Source organism: Apium graveolens, chromosome 8 (genome assembly GCF_009905375.1).
Source record: "Apium graveolens cultivar Ventura chromosome 8, ASM990537v1, whole genome shotgun sequence".
NCBI classification, from domain to species: Eukaryota; Viridiplantae; Streptophyta; class Magnoliopsida; order Apiales; family Apiaceae; genus Apium; species Apium graveolens.
The window spans coordinates 247,467,462-247,480,213 of NC_133654.1; positions in this window are offsets into that span (position 1 = coordinate 247,467,462).

The following is a 12,752-nucleotide window of genomic DNA, read 5'->3' on the forward strand; positions in this document are numbered from 1 at the left end:
ACCCCGATCGATCCCAGCCTGTTCAGGTCAGGGTTTTGGAGAAATTCTCGAGGGCGGGCCTAGCAACGATGAATGTTTTATAAAATTCCGGGGATCGAGCGGAGTTTAGGATTAGTGTCTCCCCGCCCCATTTCCCCGACCCCGATTATATGTATATATTTATACATAATAACATATTTATATGTTACATTTAATTAATTATTGATAAAATATTATTTTATTCTTAAAATAATCTAAAATTTTGAGGATCATTTTTTAACATTATAATTTAAAATATTTGTCTGATTTTTAATTTATCATTTTTTTATATTGTAAATCAATTTTAATATGATTTGATTTTAAAAATATGAGATATTATTGATGTTTTTGTATAATACGAATTAGTAGATTATTTTTTTAAAACAAAATAAAAATACATGATTATTATTTTTAGTTATATCCAGAATTTCCACAGGATTCCCCATTCGGGTGAGGATTGGAAATGAATAGAATCTCCGTTCGGGGTGCAAGGTAGGTTCAGGGATCAGATAGCACTTCCTGATCTCGAAATGACCCGATGCATATCTCTATAAATAAACTACAATTATTTTTGTTATAATAGTATATTTTTAATTTTTTTAGTAATTAGAGTTTAATCTACCTTAAACTAAGTATCTAATATCAAAATTATCGGGGGTGAGCGAGAATCGAACTTTATGATAAAAAATAGGTTTTCATCACTTAAGTTGTCTATATGTTCGAAAAGGAAAAAACATAAGAAAATACAGTGATAACCTTTATGTCATCTCATTTTTATTGCATATTCATTTATTTAAATTTTTATAAATATAATTAAATTTATAAAAATATATTTTTTATTATTACGTAATTGATGTATGAATATAAAATAAAGTTAAAATAATCATTTAACAAATTCAAAAATTAATTTTTTATAGACGCAAGTTCGTTCGAGATAATATTTAAATATAAATATAGGTCAGTGCCTTGCACGGGATTTTACGCTAGTTATATATAGACATACGAATAAATAACTTGGTTCCTTGTATAGTATAACCCGAGGGAAAAGAAAAGACTGAGACGCAAGAAGGAGACAAAGGCACAGGCAGAGGACACAAAGTAATATTCAAGAAATTTTGCATATCCTCCAAACTCTAATTACGTTTAAGTATAAGAAATTTAGGGGATTTTATATGTTATGTATTAGTGCCTTTTATTTTCTTAATCTACCGATTTTTTGAACTAGTGCAAATGTCCATTCCCGGGTTTGAGATAAATTTAGATGACTTATCAACTGATTCGGGTAAATAAGAAAATATTTATAATTTGGATGGTAATGAAGAAATTAAGATGTTGGGCTTTCTAAACAGACCTAACTCCACATTAGTATGATATTGTCCGCTCTGGGTCAGGCCCGCACGGGTTTGTTTTTGGGCACATCCCAAAAGGCCTCATACTAATTGGAGTTATCGGGATGCTTATGTTCTAGCAAACTTCCCCTACCACAAATGACCTGAGACAACTCTTAACCATCCCCCCTTCACACATCGAACTCGACACCTATCGGATCTTCCTCCTGATTATGTGATCTGGCCCCCCTTGACCCATACGGGAATTCTTATGGCTTTCCGACTCCCCCTAGGCCTATACTGAAAGGTCCACCTACCTTTTCCTTGGGCCCATACTGGGTAGCCCATCTGCCTTCTTCTAGGTCCATTCTGGAAGTCCGACTGAGATTGTTCTGGACCGTTACAACCTGAAGCTTTGATACCACTTGTTGGGCTTGCTGAGCAGGCCTAACTCCACATTAGTATGATATTTTCCGCTTTGGGCCGAGCCCGCACGGGTTTATTTTTGGGCACCTCCCAAAAGGCCTCATCCTAATTGGAGTTATCTGACTACTTATATACTAGCATTATGCCCCTCCCACAAACGATGTGGGACAACTCCTAACAATCTCCCCCTTCATACCTCAGGCTCGACACATGTCGAATCTGCCTCCTACAATGTGATCAGACTCTCCCTTGACCCATACTGGAAATCCATCTGGCTATCTCCTTGTCCCTAGGCCCATACTGGAAGGCCCGTCTGCCTTTTCCTTGAGCCAATACTAGGTAGCCCATCTGCCTCCTCCTAGGTCTATTCTGGGAGCCCATCTGAGATTGTTATAGACTGTTACAACCTGAAGCTCTGATACCACTTGTTGGGCTTGATTAAGTTGAGTAATAATTGTATGGGTAGACAATTATTATCATAATTGAGTTGGGTGATAATTGTATGGGTAGAAAATTATTATTAAAATGGGATTCGGTTATTAGTCTTGGTGGTCAAGTTTGTGATGGCTATATATACATAGTCATCTTATTGTTTTGATGTATGCTTAAGAGATGTAGTCGTCTTAGATATTGTGTGAGAGATGCTTGAGCATTTGTTGGCTCAAGTATCATTTTGGGACACCATTGAGGTGTGTATTGATGTATTATTGATAATTATTTTGATTAATAATATAAGTTGGGACGTGGGTTTTCCACGTCAAATATATTGTTGTGTGTTTGTGTGCGTACTCTATATTGGTAGAAATGAATCTCGAATATGTGTGTGTTTTTCCTCCTAACAAGTGGTATCAGAGCCGAGTTTCGAGGTTCATGATGAATTAGGTTGGAGGAACATTCGAGGTTTAATTGGTATGGTGGAGTACGTTGATGGATTTACTGACAAAGTTACGTGCGGTATGGCGGTTCGACTCGAGGTGGAAGATGAACGGGATCACTGCCATAGTTTCAATGGTTTGATGGCTGATCAACCAGGTGAAAATTTTAGATGATGCTCGTGATGTTCTTGAAAAGAGGCCGAAGGATTGTGAAAGCAAGGATCAGGTGACTCAATGCTGAAAGGAGGCACTCATGGTTGATGCACATGATTTTGTGGATGGATATGCCGTTAGGATGAAGAACAGTAGTTTGGAGTTATTCGAGGTCACTATACAGGCCTTAGTGATTCTCAAAAGTTGGAAGAATGAGATTAATGGATTCTTGTTTGAGGGGAGGTATCGGCGAATGAGCGTTGATATTTTGATGGTTACCACTGCCGTATGTTAGGAGTTATCCCACATCATTTGTGGGAGAGGCAGTTTGCTAGAATATTAGCAGCCAAATAACTCCACTAGTATGAGGCATTTTGGGAGGTGCCCAAAAACAAAATGTTATTCCCAAACAATCTAAACAAGAATTACAGAAGAGGGGTTGATTGTAATTCTGGCTTCTTTTCAATTTTAATAACAGTTCTTGTACAAATAAATAACCGTGTTTGATTTAACAATGGTGTGGAATGAAAGTAGTGTAGAAATCAAAACACAAAGTAATTAAATACAAGTACTTAAAAAATTTCTGGTGGATTGAACTTTTCCACCAGAGATATATATATTAAGTAGAGAACTCTATGTTACAAAATTGTACACAGCTGCTTACAAGTTGAACTACAAGAACAGAGAAATTCTTTACAGATGTAGCTTTCTCTATTTCTCTGGTAATTGCTTACTACTTGGATACTATTGAACTTGCTACACTTGGTTTTTATATTACCAAGATACATGATAAAAAGAAAAGTAAATAAGATAAAACTATTTCTAGTCTAATTTCATGTTGCTTCATTTCTCTATCCAGCATATTTGAATATCTTTAGTTTAGCATGAAAATGGAAATGCTTCTTTATCCTCTAAACCCTGCAAATAGGATGCCACATTCCATTTGTATATAATCAACGCATGTGACTGTCAAGTCACTATCAACTGCTCTTTCAAATTTGAACATCCGTTGAAGCTTAATTGAATCATCCGCTGAAACTGTGTTTGATCATTCGTTGAAACTTTGGCTGATCATCCGTTGAGACTATGTGAATCATCCGTTGAAGCTTTAGTTGATCATCCGTTGAAGCTTGGTGAAACATCCGTTGAGACTATTTTCTTGGTAGTTAACTCCATTTTATTTATGCAAGATGACAAGGCATTTGATTTTATAATTAACCAACCTATCTTGCATATCAATCTAGTAGTCAACATGACCTATACATTCTACAACATCTAGTTCACTAAGCCATTATGATATGCAGGAATGTGTTATTAATCTTATTATTACATAAGCTACTCTTTCAACGGATATTGAAATGATCATCCGTTGAAAGCTACAATTTTACTTAACTAAAATCTACTTAGTATTTTGTTCAAGTTATCATCAAGTACACAACATATTCCTAACAATCTCCCCCAATTTATGTCTACTGGAATTGTAGCCATAAATTAAGAGAAACTTGATGATAACAAAATACTCTATGAATACAGAATGAAATAAAGAAGATAAAATTTAAAAGTGCTGCAGTTTATTGAAAATTCTCACAAAGAAAGATTTGTAGAGTGTCTTACAGATCATTTTCAAGGTGCTCCTTTAGACTGAGCAAATTTAGATCATTTCCTTGATTGCCTTGACTTCTTTCCCAGCTTCACATTATTCTCTTCAATCTGATATTGGAGTTGTCTGTAAAATTCTGATTCATCCTCATTTATCTGATCCAGCCTTTCTTACATCTCCTTGAGAGTTTCATTGCTTGCAATCTTTAGCCGATCTTCCAATCTAAAGAATCTTATAATGTATTTTTCATCCTTGAACTCCATAATACAGTATGGCCTCAAATACACCCTATCTCCAGTAAAAGGGATTGTCAATACTCTTGGGAGTGCATTTGGTCCTCTCCAGCTATTTCTTATTTCCTCAATCTTGTTTAGTACCATTTTCTTGGAAACTATGTTGAATCCAAAGTTTTTCTTGATTGAGGAAAAGATAGTCACCAGAGTAGAATAACCTTCATTGAGAATTCTGTGAAGGGGCCATGTTATCTCTTTTCCACCCTTGTACCTGAAGACTAATCTTTCTGGAATATGTCTATAAGCATCAATGGCTCTAACTGCATCTATTTTCTCCAGATAAAGATTTATGTCTGAGAATTCTGTAATGTCACATATGAAGAGCTGATCTCCCTTGTTGACAGTAGGTTTGGGTTTGGCCAAAGACTTGGATTGAAGTTTGCCAGGCTTGACTATTTTGACTGCTCTTTTTTTTGTCTTTCTTGGTTTGGCAAAGATTGGAATGTTTAGATCAGGAAGAGGCAAGTTGTCCCAATCTATAGGTTCATCCTTAGGAACAACAGGTTCACCATTAAAGGTGATGTTATGATCAATCTTGAATTCAGCCTCCTTCAATGTAGGTATGGCTGGTTGACTTGAAGTTGTAGATTGGGTTGGCAAGTAATGTGACGACTGAGAATTTTGCGACGTAATTAAGTGAATAATGTGTGATTTATGTGCCGTGATTATGAATTATGTGATTAAGTGGTGATTAATTATCTTTATTGTATATTAGTATTTGGGAGCGTAAATAGAAGCGTTCCAATTTAAAGAGTCAGCTTGGGAGTTAAGCTGTGTTGTCGGGCCGTCAGGTAGAACGGAACCCGTCCTAAAAAGGGATTAAAGTATTTAAAATGTGAAATATGTGTTATTATGTGAAATGAAATATTTGAGTAAAGTATTGCGTTCTAGTGACGTGTTGGTTGGTAAAGGTAATTGTGAAGCGTAATTGAAACGCTGAGCGTCGGGCTGTCAGGCAGAACGTGACCCGGTACGCGTAACGAGGAATAATAATAAAAAGGGAAATTTTTTATGATCAGACATGAGTTGTGATGTGTGAGTATATGTGCTTGCTTGTCTGTATGCGTGATTACGTGATCTGTAATATTTTTACGGATTAAAGGAATTATTTGATTTAAATAAGGTTTATTTAACCTTTGCACATTTTTATAAAATTATCCGAGTAAGGTAAAGGCATGGAATTTGTTTTGTTATCTTTGAAATAGTCCTAGAGACTTTCTAAAAATGATAGACGGATTTATTTTATGACCATTGTGTTTTAAAATGATTTTTATGTGTTAAAATGCTATTTTTAGCGTGAACTTGTAAAAATCATATAAAATCAACTGTTCGCTCAAAAGTTTATTATGAGTAATGGTTGGAAAGCTAATTTCGAGATCTACGTCTTAAAATTATCATTCGCAATAATTTTCAACTTTTTGAGAGAGATATATCTAATATTCAATTTTTATTTTATTGGAGTAAAAAGAGAAAGAAAATCAAATCAAAGGGGATTAGTAATTTACTAGCCTACCCCTGCCCCCTATTATATATAACTCATCCCCCCCCCTTTCTTTTTCTTCTTTTCCCGTGGCACTCATCTCTCTCATCTCTCTCTCTCTCTCTCTCTCTCGATCACTTTTCTCTCTCTCTCGGCTCTCTCTCCATCTCTCTTCTCTCTCTTGCATGCAACAACAAAAACTCACCCAAATTCAAAGATTTTATCATCCTTAGTCTTAATTTTAGATATACTACTCAAACACCACTTGCATGTAAGTGTTTATGTAAGTTTCATAGTTCCATCTACATGGTTGTGTTCAAGGAAATGCGATTTCTTGATATATGGTCATAAGAGAAGATTAAAGTGATTTTGTGGTTTAAAACTCAAGAGGAGACCCGTTATGGGCACTCTTAAGTTCGACCACCACCGACCATGATCCAAGGAGAGCCGGTGGGATTTTAAGAAAATGATGTGCTAGTTGAAATAATGTGATTTTTGAGCTTTATGCACTTTAAAAATTGTATGTAGTCTTTGCATGTCTTGGTTTCTTGAAAAGTTCAAAAAAAGGGTTTTGTATTTCTTTTGAAATTTAAGTGTGTTGATTTATAAAAGGATTTTTATGATTTTCTTAAAAGTATTTGGACTTGTGTAATTGATTGGATGCTTGAGAAATCAAAATTTGAGGGTTGCATGTTGAGGTTTTAGTTCGGCTTTTGTACTAATATAAAGGGAATTGGATTTTGTGACTTGATCTTGGTGTAAACTAAGTTTAATTAGTAATAAATGAAATTGCATGTTGGTTTAAAAGAAGAATTAGTGATGCATGTCATTGTTTGGTTCTTGAGTTGTGGTTTATGGTTATAGCCGAATGAAAAATGGGTCTAAAAGAGATTGGTTTGATGCTAAATGAATGCATGCATGTTTAATTGAAAATTTTGATTAGGGTTTGAGTCACTAAGTGATGTTTTGATGTGTAATTCGAAAATTGTGATTAAAATGAGTGTTTGATTTAATTAAGAGATGAACTTGAATTGCATGTAATCATATATGTATGATTTGGTTCGAATTTTGTTAATAAAGAAAAGGATGTTAGTTTAAATGTAGGATTATGCTAGAACTAAAGTTGCATGGTGTAATTTTTGAGAAATTTGATTGTATATATATGGTTATGGTTTGAATTTTGATGATTAAAAGAAAGGAAAATGATTCTTTAAAGGTTTTTGAATGAGTTATGTGTTTATGTGAATTAAGTGAGTATTTGATTAATTTTTGTACAATAAGGCCGAATAGGCCCTAAGAGTTAAAAGTCAAAACTTGGTTTTTGATAATCAAAAGAATGATTTGGTGTGTATATGTGAATATCTATGGATTTGATTGTTTGATTGTAGTATGTGGTTTGAATTAAGGAATAAAAGAAAAGGGAACTACGTTGATTGATTTTAAAAGCTATAAGTGATAGTTATGGTCGTAAAGATTTAGTTGTGAATGAATCGTGTACTCGTATAAGTTATACTAGTTTGATTTGAAGAATAGTCGAGATTAAAGCGGGTATAAGTTGATTATTGAGTATATAAAGATATAAAGGCTATGAGAAAAGAATGTGTTATGTGCTATATGCATGTGTGTATAAAATATACTCATATAGTTCGAGTCAAGAGTATAATCGAGCTATCGTATTGAGTAAACGTTCTGGGAACGAGAGTTGAGAAACTAATTAAGGTTTTGGTATTGATTGTAGATTCGGAGCGTGAGGGCATTCAGGCTAGGAAAGGGAAAGGTATACTAGGTGGCAGTAGTTCAACCTTCAGGAAAGCGAATTCAGGCAAGTAACTCTATTTACTTGTGTAAATGGTTATAGAGAGGATATTGTTCATGCCATGTAGAGTATTGAACTGTTAAAGAAATATACCCCTGTTACTGATTTTGAAATACCCTGTCATCGATCTTATAAATTTGTTATTGATAAGCTTATTGATCCAACCCTTTGGTAACCCCTTTTTCCTATTCTGATTATTTGTTATACCATGAACTGTTATAAAGCCTATAAGTACCTTTACGAACCCCTTGTAATGATGCTTCGTTCCTTGTTTACCTTATCCCCTATTGATCCTTGAAACGGTTTTGATTTCCCTAACGTGAATACCATGTTATCATTGATCAAGATCCCTAGAATTAAACTTTGCTTATTCCTGATTCATTCCCTTAACTTTGAATTCTTGAAATTGAACTTAAGAATGAGTTTCGACTTGAAAAAGTCTGAATGATGTCATATTCTTGGTAATGATAAAATGAATTTAGTAAACCTACCTTTTTCCAACTCAAGGTTTTCCAAACGAATTCCTGATGGATTGGATTGGGACGTAAGAGGCTAGTGGGACTAGTCCAGTCATAGTAAGAGGCTAGCGGGGCTAGTCCAGTTTAAGGCTGAAATTATGCCATTGGTACCTTAAAGACCGGATGGAGGTCGGTACGGGATGATCACCCGTATTATTATTATGAAATGAAAGATAAAGTGGTCCAATCAAGGGTTCCATAATTATTTAAAAAGGAATTGAAACTTCCTACTCAGTAATTGATTCTTTGAAAATGAAAATGGTTTATATTGCTTTGAAAAGAGTTGATTGTGATATTGTGAAGCTTATAGCTCGTGAACCCTGATTTTTGATTTTGTTGATCATATAATTGATTCCTTATAATGAAAAGATTATCGCTTTCCATTCGAAAGATCATTTGTGATCCTATTAATGATTTGTGATGAATGTCGGCTTTCACCCTGCCTTGAGCCTTGTTCCTTGAAAGCCCAAAATTTTCTTCATAACCCCTTTTCATAACCTAAAAGATAGAAATCTGCCACCTAGAATTGAGAAAGTAGAATGCCCTGAGATCAGTAAAGTATATTGTGGATTTTATATTGTAGAACTGCTTTTTAGTTACTTGCTGAGTTTTATACTTATATGTCTTGTTTTAATCTAACCATGACAGTTAAGCAAGAAGATGGCCAGACTTAGGTGCACTGCTCGTAAGAGCGTACCTGGTGGTGCCTATCGTGTTGAGGGCTTCCGGTTGCCAGAGCAGGTAGTAAAGTTTTTGAGTGAGCAAGCGCTTAGCCAAAGAGTTGTAAAGATACAATGGGTTATCTGTCGGTTCCAAGCCGGGATCGACTATGTATATTCGGTTTTATGTTGGGTTGTAAGTTATATTCTATGATTGGTAGTTGTAATCTTGTCTCATACTTTATCCTGTTTGATCCTGTTAGTAGCTAATCGGGGTTTATGCTTATTTAATTAGTAGATTAAGGGTATGTGGGTCCTCATTTCCTAACCTCGAGATTGAGGGCGTCACAAGTAGTCTTCCTTATCTTCATTGAAATCAAGCTTCCTCCTTGCTGGGAGTTTGTATCTAAACTTCCTTTTAGTCTGCTTTGGTTTTTCTTGCTTTTCTTCATTCAAATTTTCAGTTGTCACAGCAGGCAATGCAACTTCTGTGGTTGCAGGCTTCTTGGGTAGGTTTTTGGCTTCTAAAGCAGCTTGCTTTTGTTGTTATTTAGGCCTCGCCTTTTCTTCTTTATTAGCTTCTGCAAACTGTGGATGTCTAACCACCACACAGATTAGTTTACCATTCCTGTAGACTTTAGCAATTCTGTTCTTTGACACTGTGTCTCTGGGATCTTTGGATAAAGCAATATATCTTGCAAGCAGCTTCTTTTCATCTGACCTAGGGGTTTCATAAGATAGGTCCAGTGGATTTTTTTCTGAATCCTTTGGATAATTTCTTTTTGGCTTAAAAATCACACTGGCCTTTGAAGACTTGATTGATGAGGGTTGACCCCTTTTCATGTTCCCTAGGCTCATTTCATTAGCTGAAATTTATCTCAATTTGGAGAAGTGAGAGAAGACCTTGTCTTGCTTCCCAATTGGACCAAAATTCTTCTTGATGTTTTCATCAAGCTTCTTCCATTTTGCATCTAGCTCTTGCTCAACTTCTACTACATCAAGCTTTTTTAATGTATCATTTGATTCCAACTTAGCAGCTGTTATCTTGATCAGATCAATGATGTCAAGAGCCGATGGCTTAGGGAAAGCAATTGCTGGCACAATCACTTTACTGACTTGAATGTTTAGCACTTTCTCTCCCTCACTTGTTGACTCCCCCTGACTAACTTGAATGATAGATTTTTTATCCCCCTTTTTGTTAACATCAAGTTGAGTTGAGGTTGAGGTTTGTGCAGCCACCAGTTTCTGAAGGAGCAGAGTTTGTTGGGCTTGATGTAGATGGATTTCAGTAATTGATATTTCCAGGGTCTTGAGCCTTTTGTCTAAGGAGTCCACTTTGCTGGTTAGATCAGAGTTTTTCCTAAGTTGTTTGTTAATATCTAGCATTGTTGTGTTAGGAAAGGTAGCCTCCAATCTTACAGTAATATCTTTCTTGACTTGATCAATTTCTGTCTTCAGCTCAGTGACATTTAGATTTTGCTTGAGAGATTGAATTTGGTGCAGTTGAAGAAAGTTAAGATGTGCTTGAAGAAGTCTCTTTGTGTTAGCATTTGTAGTAGCTTGAATAGCTGTCTGAGTTTGTTGAATGATATGAAAAAGAGTGGATATGAAATGATGCTCATCACATTTCTTGAGCTATGGCCTGCTTCTCCCCCTATATCCATGGAAGCTCCTTCATCATCATTTTCATCCCCAAATATATCTTTAGAATCACCAGTTGGATAATCAACATCATCGCCGGCTGTGGATGGCATGGCAGTGATGAAATCATTGGCCCTTTGCGTAGAAGCAGTAATGTGCACCAGGTTCAATGTCTTCTCAGCCTCCTCATTGCCCTGTCCAGCCAGAATTTGATATGCTGGAACTGGATGAGTAAATGTCTCAGCATCCAAAGATATAGAATCTATTACAACTTGATATTCTTGCAGAAACAGTTTCTTCTTTTCTGCATCACTGACATTTATTGACTCACTAGCAATGGTTTCCACCCTTATCTGTCCTGTACCTGCTTTTCTCTCATATTCTCTATGTTTTTGCATTAAGGGCTCCCCCTGGATTCCCACCCTCACACCCTCACCTTCACCTACTAAGGTGGGACTCCACTCACTCACTTTTGCCAAGCTGGAAGAAATTACTTACGGATTTTCACTCTTTTCCTCTCCTTTTTCCTGAGAACAACTCAGCCTCTCACTCTGTTCACTCCCTTCCCTCAATCCTAAGAGTGATTGTACAACCACTAAATCATTTACACTAGTTACATTAGTTGAAATTTGAAGTGGTGCAGTGATATTCAACGGATGAGAAACATCCGTTGATGTAGTGGTTGAGAGTGTCAACGGATGACTGTTGTTAAGCACATCCGTCGAGATACAATCACTAGTCGACGGATGAACAATTTCCGTCAAGATAGTAGAAATGACAGAGTTTGGAGTAGAAACTACTGTAGAATCTGTGGTGATTGATTTGAGATTTTGCACAGTATTCTCAGTAGAATCAGAAAGAAATGACAAGTGAGCTAACAAATCATCTAAAAGATGATGCTCACTTGCTGTAGATTTTGTCTCCTCCATGAGAGTTAAAGATGGAGAATCAGGAATTGATGTGTGAATCATGTCCACATCCAGAGAATTTGTGGGTGATTTTTGAGTGTGAGGTGCTTTTATAACTAAAGATTTTGGTTGTGACTCCACATTTATAGGAGCCACATCAACCTGACTTTGAGAAGGTGCATGGACTGAGTCTTTGACTGTAGTAGGCATAATGTGTGCACCCTGTATATCCCCCAGGATTTTTGATTTCTTCTTTCTAATATAATTTTGGGGTGAGCTTGTGTCCCCAACCCTTTTGTCCTGTGCTCTTGGTTGAGTGCTTTGTTTAATAGTCACATTCTTTTGGGAGGATGCAACTAGCAATGAGATTATATCCTTATTAAGCACTGCAGTTTGTTGGGAAACTGCAGTGTGGCTAGGCTGGGATGCACTCACCTCTCCATCCTTATTCTTAGGGCTTCTTTGATGTTCACCATGTCCCTTACCAGTCTCATTTCCATTCACACTCCCCTCTTGGCTTTGAGTGGATTTTACAACTAGTTTCTTTTGAGAGAAACTAAAGGGGGCTTTCCTTGACTTGGATTTGGAAATTTTTGGTTTTGTGGCTTGGGTAGGCACCTATTTGGTCACTGTCACAGGTGTCATGGCCACAGTTGTTTGTAAAGAAATAATAGGTTGGGAAGTAGTAGGGACAAAAAAATGTTTACCTCACTTACCTGAGGTAGTTTTATGATTAGCATGTACACAAGAGTAACATCCTTGTGATGATTTGCCCTGTTTAAATCAACAATAATTCTCCTCTCTTGGACCCAACAATCTAACTTGTTTGTTGGGTTCTCAATTGAGAGGTTCTCAGAAATAAAATTAGCTAGCATCATGAAGAATCTAGCATAATAAATATTCTTAGACCTCTTCTTAACATCCCCTAATTTACTCCCTATCTCATACATAATAGAAGTGCTAAAATTGAAGTACTTATCACTAAGGAGCATATAAAACATGTGAGCAAGTGAGTAAGATACAACGTCAAAATTGCT